Genomic DNA, 12,014 nt, shown 5'->3' on the forward strand with positions numbered 1-12,014 from the left:
TGTGACGTGCATACGGCTTCTGCAAAACAGCATCAACTGACCGCTCTCAGTCGTAACTCTGCACAAAGAAATAGGCACAGAATCGAAATTAGCCAGACCAGAACTTTTATTCTGGGCTGCCTAATGACACCCCAATGACGCTGCCAGAGGTTACAACCTCCGGCAACAAAAAGATTGAACTTTGTACGTATAGCACATCACAGAGAAACATTGCACATACAGACTCCAGGTACCATGACCACATCATATTTGCAGTAAATCGTTTAAAGCCAAAATACTCAAAATCAAAATGAAAAGTCATCTACTTTTCCTGTTCAGTTGTTTTGGCCTTACATATGAAATTCACTTTGAAATTCCCAGTACCGGTAATTCTCATTTTTAGGATTAACTATGTAAATGTTTAGCATTATAATGTATATTGCTTTGCCTCACATAAAAATCGCTTGTTGCCATTTCATTCATAGAATACACCAGGGCTGTCCAACCTGCGGCCCCCTAGATGTTGCTGAACTACAACTCCCATGATTCCCTGGCTATTTGTTTCATTGAAAGAATCATGGGAGTTGTAGTTTGGCAACATCTGGGGGGCCGCATTTTGGACAGGCCTGGAATACACATTAGAAATAATTTATTTAAATCTAACACGTAAATATAATGTTTAGAAATACAATTCTTCTTACCTGATTATGGCGTTTGTAAGGGAGATTTCTATGTTATTTCAAGAGCTAACCTAGAACAGAATTGGACAATTTAGATTTCAATTGAATTAAATGTTTGGCAATTTCTTACAAAAAAAATAAATACGTGTGTTTCTTGAAATAAACCCATAACAATGCACTACTCATTTCATTATTTCCAAGATTTCACATAGTCGAAGTATGAAATGACATGTGATTTATATGTTGTACACTATTTAATCCAGTTCAGGATAATTTATATACCATGCTAAAATCACCATCTGCAACTTGCAATAGTTTTTTTCATGTGGAAACAACCCTTATTATCTGATGCAGAGTTCATTCATAAAAACAAAAAGACTTGAAAGACATGAAGACGTATAACATAAAAATCACATGTCACTTGTTACTAGCAAAATAAATGGTTTAGTAAGGTTGTGGATACATAAGAGATAATTTTGCTAAATTCTCTGCCATTTAGGAGTTAAATCACTTTGTTTATGCAGCCCTTGTTGCGTATATCTGCAGGTGACTTTCACAGCCTTCCTAAAAACTTCCTGTAAAGTGAGATCTATTGTTTACACTTGCTTTATTGCACAGTCTGTTTAAAGGACCACTATAGGCACCCAGACCACTTCAGCTTAATTAAGTGGTCTGGGTGCCAGGTCCATCTAGAATTAACCCTTTCTGCTGTAAACATAGCAGTTTCTCTGAAACTGCTATGTTTACAATGGGTTAATCCAGCCTCTAGTAGTGTAACGAGAATATACCCCAACACGCAGGATTCAGCTAAACAGAAGACAACACAGAGGGGAGATACGTCTACCAGACCTTAGAGTGGCCGGACTCGACGTATATAGGAGAAGTACAGAGTCAGGAATGATCCGAGGTCAAGGGCACAAAGAGACAGCGTAAACTAGGACTAGCCGGGGTCTGGTACACAGTAAACAGCAAGCCGGCAAACAGAACAGATAAGGATAAAGAGATAAGGTAGTCAGAAAACAAAGCCAAGGTCAAGTACGAAGGAACACAACTGAACACAACAAGCGCTAAAGGGAACTGAAACAGAAACCACGATAGGGCAAGGAACCAAGGGAAAAACGTGAGTATAAATAACTAAACATCTATTTTGATTGGACCCTGTCATCTCCACGCCCCCAAAACGTAAGTGTATGGGGAGTGTGGCATGACAGGGACCAATGGGAGGCCTTTTCCAATTTAGGCTCCCACTGTCCCTTTAAGAGCGCGCCCGAGACCCACAGCGCGCTCTTAGAGTCAGGCGGGACACGTGACCGCTTCTTGCGGTCGCTGACCGCCTTCCTGTTCCTGCCTTCGGATGAACCGCGCGCGGCTCGTGCAGCAGCAGGACCGCGCGCGGCTTCGAACAGAGGACCCCGGCCGGCCCCTGGAAAGGGTAAGTACCGCTACAAGAAGCTGTCTCATTGACAGCCGCTAGAGGCGCTTCTCACTGTGATTTTCACAGTGAGAAGACGCCAGCGGCCATAGTAAAGCATTGAGAATGCTTTCCTATGGACTGGCTGAATGGGCGCTCAGCTCATGCCGCGCATGCGCATTCAGCCGATGACGGGAAAGGAGGCGGAGATTCCCCATCGCCGAGGGAGCCTGGCGGAGGAGAAAAGGTAAGATTTAGTATAAATTTCTCTTTATTTAAATAATTTTTTTTCATTTTCTTTTCTTTTTCAAAAAACATTCATAGATACACAAATATACATTTGTTGTCATCAATGTAGATACGTATAACAAATTACAATACTTACTTAGCACATGACAAGACATACATAACAGACATAACAATCATTGGCTGGAATCTATAGATTGGAAAAAGGAACCCATATCTTCTAATATATTAAAAAATGAACTAAATTCATTTAAAACGTTCTTTAATCTTTCTTATCCAATTGTCAAAATGATGGATATATTTTCTATCGTTATTTAAATATGCAACTCCTCTCTCCATTTCAAGCTGGAAGAACAATTGAGCTATAAACTGTTTCCTATCTGGTGTAGTTATTTGTTTCCAAGTTCTTGCTATTAGTATCTTCGCTACAATAAAAGAATGGATGGTCAGTATTAATTGGTCTTTGGGGAGTCTATCCCAGTTAAGATGGAGTAGACCTACCTGTGGGCATTTTTTTAATTTTAATATTGAAAAACTCTAAAAAAACAATATATTGATTCCCATAGACTGGAATTTTTTGGACAGCCCCACCAGATATGTAACATATCTCCCTCATGTGTTAGGCATCTCCAACATAGGGAGGAATTAGACATGGATATTTTGGCCAGCATTGTTGGTACTAGGTACCACCTATGGAGAACTTTAAAAAACGTTTCAATTAAATGTAAACAATGTATATGTTTTCTAAGTAATTTCATAGGTGAGCACCAAGTCTTATCAGATAATTTAATATTAAGATCTTTTTCCCATTGTTTTTTAGCTGTGGGGTAAGTATCTGAGTAAATTTGTCTGATCAAATCAGTAGCAATGGAACATATTGATTTTGTTTCCTTTTTATCAAAAATTCTATAAACCAAATTATTTATGTTGCTTTCCTTTCTTAATAAGGACTCATTTAGAAATCCTCTTACTCTCATGTAGGAAAATACTTCTATGTCAGAGAGATTAAGTTTAGATTTAAGGTTATTAAAGGAACACTATAGTCACCTAAATTACTTTAGCTAAATAAAGCAGTTTTGGTGTATAGATCATTCCCCTGCAATTTCACTGCTAAATTCACTGTCATTTAGGAGTTAAATCACTTTGTTTCTGTTTATGCAGCCCTAGCCACACCTCCCCTGGCTATGATTGACAGAGCCTGCATGAAAAAAAAACTGGTTTCACTTTCAAACAGATGTAGTTTACCTTAAATAAATAATAAATTGAACTTTAATCACATACAGGAGGCTCTTGCAGGGTCTAGCAAGCTATTAACAAAACAGGGGATAAGAAAATCTTAATTAAACAGAACTTGCAATAAAGAAAGCCTAAATAGGGTTCTCTTTACAGGAAGTGTTTATGGAAGGCTGTGCAAGTCACATGCAGGGAGGTGTGACTAGGGTTCATAAACAAAGGGATTTAACTCCTAAATGGCAGAGGATTGAGCAGTGAGGCTGCAGGGGCATGTTCTATACACCAAAACTGCTTCATTAAGCTAAAGTTGTTCAGGTGACTATAGTGTCCCTTTAAATGGCAGCAATTTATTGTTTTGAAGGAGATCTTTAATATAGATCTCTTTATCAAATCTCCATTTGGAGAGATTTATGTCTGGAATAACTCTTTCTATAGCCCGAATATTTGCTCCTTCAATTATCTTTTTTGATATTTTAAGTGATTTTTTGATTCGTTGCCATTCTTCGATAAGATGAGATACAATCATAGAGTTAGATTGCATTAAATGACTATTATAATTAGTCTTATCATCCCAAATCAGAAGAGCTAGATCATTCTCTTTTGTTCTAATTGATTCTGATACCAGGGTTGTTTTCTTGAATCAGAAATATAGAATTTATGTATATGGGAAACAATATTAGCACTGTATATATATTTAATGAGTGGAAAGGCCATTCCTCCTTGATTAATTTTTTTTGTTAAAACTTGAGATTTTATTCTTGGAGTTTTTCCATTCCAAATAAAGTTAGAGAATGAATGTTGGAGCATGTCTAGCCAAGGTTTTGGAACTTTCAATGGGATCATATTGAAAAGATAGGCCCATTTGGGGATAACTTGCTTTTATTGTGTTGACTCTTCCCCACCAAGAAATTTCTAAGGGGCGCCATTCCTTTAGAGTTTTATTGGTGTATTTTAACATTTTAAAATAAATTAGTCTCTACTATATTTTGAGGATTTGCCGTAATAGTAATTCCTAAATATTGAAACTCTTTTTTAGTCCACTGGAAGTTATATTTCTCTTGAAGAGAACCTAGAATATGAGAATTTATATTAATTGTTAAAGCTATAGCTTTATGGAAATTGCTCTTTAATTTGATACATCTCCATAATTTTTAATCTCTTGTATTAAATTGGAAAGTGAAATATCAGGATCTGTTATTGAGATTAATACGTAATCTGCATAAAGACATATCTTTGCTTCTACTTCTTCTATTATCATACCTCTTATTCCCAAATTTTCTCTGATAGTTATAGCGAAAGGTTCGATTGAGAGAACGTATAGCAGGGGCGATAGTGGGCACCCCTGCCTCGTTCCGTTGTTAATATCAAACCATTCTGAGCATATATCATATCCTATTGTTCTTGCTGATGGGCCTTTGTAAAGAGCCTTGATTGCAAGTGCAATCCAACCATCCAAGCCGAATACAGTCAAAACTTTATTCATATATCCCCATCCGACCCTTTTGAAAGCCTTTTCTGCATCAATCGACAGGGTCAGAAGGGGCGTCTCTGTTAATTGAGCATATTCAAATAAATCAATGATTCTACGAGAATTATCACTAGCATGACGACCTTTAACAAACCCTATTTGGTCTATATGTATCAGTTCAGGAAGTAATAAATTAAGTCTTTTGGCTAATACTGCGGCGTATAGTTTAACATCTATATTTATTAGAGAGATAGGCCTATAATTTGTTATTTCTGTTGGAATTTTGTTAGGTTTCAAAATTGGCTTTATATTGGCTCTTAATAATTCTCGTGTTATTTTGCCTGAAGAGGCAATTTCGTTGAACGTTGCAGTTATATTAGGTATTATAATTTTTTTAATATTTTAAAAAATAAATTAGAAAAACCATCAGGGCCAGGCGTTTTTGATGATTGTAAATTGTTTATGATTTCTTCTACTTCTGTCTATGATATTTTTTGATTTAGATTTTCTCTTTGGAGTGAGGTAATTTTAGGAATTTTTATTTTATGTACCGTATATACTCGAGTATAAGCCGAGTTTTTCAGCCCATTTTTTGGGCTGAAAAACCCCAACTCGGCTTATACTCGAGTCAGAGTCTGTATTATGGCAATTTGCATTGCCATAATACAGACTGGGGGGAGAGGGGGGCTGGCAGAGCTGTACTTACCTTTCCTGCAGCTCCTGTCAGCTCTCTCCTCCTCCGCGCCGTCCGTTCAGCACCTCGGTCAGCTCCCAGTGTAAGTCTCGCGAGAGCCGCGGCTCTCGCGAGACTTACAGTGTGAGCTGACAGAGGGAGCTGCACGGACGGCGCGGAGGAGGAGAGAGCTGACATGAGCTGCAGGAAAGGTAAGTACAGCTCTGCCAGCCCCCTTCTCCCCCCCACTGAACTGCCAATGACACTGGACCACCAGGGAAGGAGCCCCCCTCCCTGCCATGTATCAAGCAGGGAGGGGGGACGAAAAAAAAAATATAAATTAAATAAGAAATAAAATAATAAAAAAAAAAAATAATAATAATAAAAAAAAGGGGTATAAGGACCACTATGGAAGGGGGGGGGGGGTGGGTTAAGGACCACTATGGGAGGGAGGGGGGTATAAGGACCGCTATGGGAGGGAGGGGGGGTATAAGGACCACTATGGGAGGGAGGGGGGGGGGTAAGGACCACTATGGGAGGGAGGGGGGGTATAAGGACCACTATGGGAGGGAGGGGGGGTATAAGGACCACTATGGGAGGGAGGGGGGTATAAGGACCACTATGGGAGGGAGGGGGGGATAAGGACCACTATGGGAGGGAGGGGGGGGATAAGGACCACTATTGGAGGGAGGGGGGTATAAGGACCACTATGGGAGGGATGGGGGGTATAAGGACCACTATGGGAGGGATGGGGGGTATAAGGACCACTATGGAAGGGGGTGGGATAAGGACCACTATGGGAGGGAGGGGGGGTATAAGGACCATTATGGGAGGGAGGGGGGGTATAAGGACCATTATGGGAGGGAGGGGGGGGGGGGTATATGGACCACTATGGGAGGGATGGGGGGGGATAAGGAACACTATGGGAGGGAGAAGGGGGATAAGGACCACTATGAGAGGGGAGGGGGAAGTAAGGACCACTAGGGGAGGGTAAGGACCACTAGGGGAGGGGTGAGTCAGGACCACTGGGGGGGGGGGGAAGTGAAGGAACACGGGGGTGGGGAGGTAAGGACCACTGAGGGAGGAGGAGGGGAAGTCAGGACATATGGGGGGGGGGGAGGGGGCGGCAAAAAATGTTTTGCCTACGGCGGCAAATATCCTTGCACCGGCCCTGCACACACTGCATTCACGCACACACACACTGCATTCATGCACACACCGCACTCATACACACACGCTGCACTCATACACACACACATACGCACACACTGCATTCATTATACACACACTGTAAATAAATATTCAATTAATATATTTTTTTTAGGATCTAATTTTATTTAGAAATTTACCAGTAGCTGCTGCATTTCCCACCCTAGTCTTATACTCGAGTCAATAAGTTTTCCCAGTTTTTTGGGATAAAATTAGGGGCCTCGGCTTATATTCGGGTCGGCTTATACTCGAGTATATACGGTAAGTATTTCTCGATAGCCTGCTCTGTAGGCATATGATGTAAATTATATAGCTTTTCATAATACTTCTTGAATGAATTACCTATGTCTTCTGGGGGTCAACAAAACCTTTCCATCTTCAATTTTATAAATCTTATTCTCCATTTAGTTTTTTTTAAGTCGACTTGTTAGTATTTTATCTATTTTATTGCTCCTGTAATAAAATTTAGTTTTTAATCGTTTTAAATTGAATTCGATTCTTTCAAGAATCTTTTGATTTATCATATTTTTTTAATTAAAACTATTGTATCCTGAGAAAATGTCTTATTATTTTGAGCTTAAAGTTTGTATAATTGTAAGTAGAGTTCTGATAATGGAGCCCCTCACAGTTTTTTTTCATAACTTGTGAGTTTTATTAAATAGCCCCTAGTAACCGCTTTATATGTACACCATACATTTTGGTTGGATGTAGCATCAGGAAGATTTTCAGCAAAAAATAATTCAGAGAGATTTTTTATATATTCTATATTTAGTTTTTTGTTAATAAGGAATCGTTGTGTCCATGGTGAAAAATATTTCTTCCCATTTTCTTTCATTTCTAATATAAGAAATTCATGGTCTGACCATGTATTGATCTCTATTTTAATAGATTTTACTAATTGTATAAGGTCAGAGTCACCCCAACACATATCTATTCTTGCTGAGGTTTTATGGGCAGATGAAGTATGGGTATAGTTACGGCCGTGGGATGAAAAGTTCTCCATTAATCAAAAATATCATTTCTTTTAGCCAAATTACATAATGAAGATGCTTGATTAGCAATAATTGTATCTGTAAGTTGACCAGGTTTTATTTGTTTATCTAATTTAGGCCACACAGTTGAAATCTCCTGCTATTAATAATATTCCTTTTCGGATTGTTTCCACTCTTCTTATTATTTTTGATAGACATTTGATTGGGGCTTTATTGGGAAGACAAATATTGAGTAGAGTGTATTGAGTCTCATTAATCTTTCCTATCCATATAATGAATCTCCCTTCTAAGTCCCTTTCGGAATAATCACGTGAGTAATTAATCAAATTAGAAAACAATATTGCTACACCCTTTTTTTTTTTGTTTGATCGGATGCTTCAGCAACAATAATAAACATTTTATAGTTCCAATAATGGTTATTTTGTTTCTTCCAATGGGTTTCCTGTATAAAGGAAATTTGAGCTTTTTCTTTAAGTAGAGTATTATATAAATAAGCTCTTTTGTTTGGGGAGTTGAGTCCTTGAACATTAATTGATATTAGTTTTAACATTTCCAATCATTAATTTCAATTCATTTCTTTCCCTTTTTTTCTGTAAAATTACAATTTCTATTGTCCTTATCTTATCCAACCAAATAACTGTACAACAACATATTTAACCGGACAACAAATATTTTAAGATGTTAAAAAACATCATACACATAAAAACGTTGCAAATTAACATTTACAAATTGGAATACAACATGACTCCAACATCAAAGTATCGTTTAGATACCCACAGGGAGGGAAAACTTTCTGGAAAAAGAAGGGAAGGAAAAAGAGGAGAGAGAGAGAGAAAAAAAAAAGGTATTAATATCTGTTGTCAAGATTTTTCTCCGCTTTACCATTTCCATCATAGATTTTATCATTTTAATCTTTTTGAGAAATCCAATATTCTTTCTATTTTACTAATGATGTAATTAGAGGACAAAAATCAAAAAATTGATTATGTGCATAAAAAAAAAAAAATGTTGATATCAGAATATTTAAATTATTCTGTTAATTTACAGCAGTAATTTTTCTCTTCTTTTCCTTTTTCTCCCCTCCTTTTTATAGTGATTAATATCCCAAAACATAACACATTAAATTGAATCTTATAGTATTACAAATAATCAGTGATATGTGAATAATATTTGAATTCTGTTGCTTCTATTTCTTAATTCACCTTTTTTTTTTATATAGTTTTTTGAATCAATAGTATCTAATCTGATAAAAAAAAATTACTTCTCTCTCTTTTTCTGTCAAAGTGATGTGTAAATATTTAAATTATTCTATTGACTTACAACAGTGATTTTAAATAGTGATTAATATCCTAAAATATGGCACATTAATGTGACATTTATAGTGTAGTAAATAATTCATGGTGAATAAATAGTGTTTAAATTCTGTTACTTCTCTTTCTTAATTAGCATTTTGCTTAGTTTTTTGATCAGTCCCTTTTCAATTACATCAAAATAGAATCTTTCCTTTTTTCTTCTTCTTTACTTATTTTGGTAAATCGGTCTTTGTGTCTTTACTTCTATTTTTCCCCCTTTTGCCAAAAAAATAAAAAAAAATAAAAAATTAATTTCTCTCCTAATTCTTCCATCTTCTTTTCAAAAGGTAAGATTTAACCCCTTCCACCCCCTAGAGCCCAGCGGGAGGGGGGCCCAGAGGGTGGGAGGGACCTAGAGACCCCATAGTGCCAGGAAAACGAGTATGTTTTCCTGGCACTATAGTGGTCCTTTAATTTAGAATTTCTTATCTCCTGCACCTGCAGAAGATAAAAACTTCTAAAGTGGGTTAACAAATGACTGAAATGAAACCTTATGCAGGTTGTGTAAGTCACTGTAAGGGGAGATTGTGGCTAGGGCTGTATCAACACAGTGATTTAACTCCTAAATAGCAGATAATTAAGCAGTGAGACTGCAGGGACATAATCTATACACAAAAACTGCTTCATTAGGCAAAAAATTGTTTTGGTGACTATAGTGTCCCTTTAATGAAAGAGGAGAAAAGTGGAAGGAATGAGAGGATGTAATATATGCAGAGATGGAATAGAGAGTAGAGGTGCGCTTTGTGAGAGTTAGGAAATATAAGCTTAATCTTGAGTGAATGTGGCCATGAAGAGGGGCTCTGCCGAAAATAAGCAATGAATAAAAGAAGTCGCCAGACAGTTGCTATGGTATGGAAAACATTTGTCAGGAAGCGCAATAATGAGTTTGTGTCTATCAATTATGCAAAGATTGAAACTTTACTGATTATTTTATCAAGGTAAAAAGATTCATTTAGAGACACACTATATATACACACACACACACACACTTGTAAAAAGTATTTCTTTAAGTGTTGTAGAACTATAGTTTCAACAGTAACTATGTATCAAGCTTTCAGAATGGCTGATCATCATGGGATTTGAAGTTCTAAAACATTTGGGGATCTATCTGGTCAGTTAGTGACAGTGTTTAATAGGGCTGTGGTTTTCAGAATCATCATGTTATACATGAAGAGTGCTGCCCTGTGGTAAGTAGAATTCACATGCTCCAGGATCAAGGCTGCCCCACAGTATGTAGAATTCACATGCTCCAGGATCAAGGCTGGCCCACAGTATGTAGAATTCACATGCTCCAGGATCAAGGCTGCCCCACAGTATGCAGAATTCACATGCTCCAGGCTGCCCCACAGTATGCAGAATTCACATGCTCCATGCTGCCCCACAGTATGCAGAATTCACATGCTCCAGGCTGCCCCAGAGTATGCAGAATTCACATGCTCCAGGATCAAGGCTGCCCCACAGTATGTAGAATTCACATGCTCCAGGATCAAGGCTGCCCCACAGTATGTAGAATTCACATGCTCCAGGATCAAGGCTGCCCCACAGTATGTAGAATTCACATGCTCCAGGATCAAGGCTGCCCCACAGTATGTGGAATTCACATGCTCCAGGATCAAGGCTGCCCCACAGTATGTGGAATTCACATGCTCCAGGATCAAGGCTGCCCCACAGTATGTGGAATTCACATGCTCCAGGATCAAGGCTGCCCCACAGTATGTGGAATTCACATGCTCCAGGATCAAGGCTGCCCCACAGTATGCAGAATTCACATGCTCCAGGATCAAGGCTGCCCCACAGTATGCAGAATTCACATGCTCCAGGATCAAGGATGCCCCACAGTATGTGGAATTCACATGCTCCAGGATCAAGGCTGCCCCACAGTATGCAGAATTCACATGCTCCAGGATCAAGGCTGCCCCACAGTATGCAGAATTCACATGCTCCAGGATGAAGGGGCTGCCCCACAGTATGTAGAATTCACATTCTCCAGGATCAAGGCTGCCGCACAATATGTAGCATTCACATGCTCCAGGACCAAGGCTGCCGCACAATATGTAGAATTCACATGCTCCAGGATCAAGGCTGCCCCACAATATGTATAATTCACATGCTGGGAAACCAATAACCCACCCGAGCCATGTCTCCAGAGATCACCCTTCCTCCCAGCTCAGCCCGGCCACACACTCACCTGCAGGAGCCATAGGATGAGGCAAGGTCAATGCACAGGAAAGCTCAGGCTTCAAACTGGCACGTACTACGCATACTTCCTGGTGTGACGTCACCACGCCACGACCGCTCCGCTAGAACAGCACGTGACTGTGTTATCGGGCCCTTTACTACTTTATTGTCCTCAATGATGTGTTTATAGTGTTAGAGATATATATTATATACACAATATTGCATTAACACCATAATCACTCTCCATCAAAGCTTGTATGGGAGCAATGTCTGAACTGGACTACATTTCCCGGCATGCTCAGCTAACCATGTCCACTACTTGGCATCACGGGAAATGTAGTCCATAAAAAACCTAGACAGACAAAAGTAAGCCCTCCATGCACTTTGATGTCTTCTAGATGATGCAGTAAGGAATATGAAGCTTCATCTGGGCAGAGAAAACCTTGTTACATTTTAATATTCAGACACTAACCATGATTTGGTATAAATGTGTAAAAGGGTGAACAGATTATTCTAAAAAGCTGACATCAGTGTTTATATATGTGCAATGCACAGGCAGCTATATGTAATACTGGGAAATATAAAACCAGCTG

At 38.7% G+C, this 12,014-nt stretch overlaps 1 protein-coding gene across 2 annotated transcripts in view; it reads right to left on the reverse strand.

Annotated features, from left to right (window-relative positions):
* LOC134587553 (uncharacterized) overlaps positions 1 to 11,513 on the reverse strand; it is a 31,581-nt gene extending 20,068 nt beyond the window's left edge. Inside the window, exons 1-2 of one of the 2 annotated variants that reach the window (XM_063444025.1) lie at positions 11,432 to 11,513; positions 681 to 730 (exon numbers count right to left, since the gene is read on the reverse strand). The gene's annotated coding sequence lies outside the window, so the exon portion shown is untranslated. The other variant, XM_063444026.1, reaches the window with a different exon arrangement.
* Positions 11,514 to 12,014: the final 501 nt, after the last annotated feature.

This window comes from Pelobates fuscus, chromosome 2 (assembly GCF_036172605.1).
Source record: "Pelobates fuscus isolate aPelFus1 chromosome 2, aPelFus1.pri, whole genome shotgun sequence".
In the NCBI taxonomy this organism is placed as follows: Eukaryota; Metazoa; Chordata; class Amphibia; order Anura; family Pelobatidae; genus Pelobates; species Pelobates fuscus.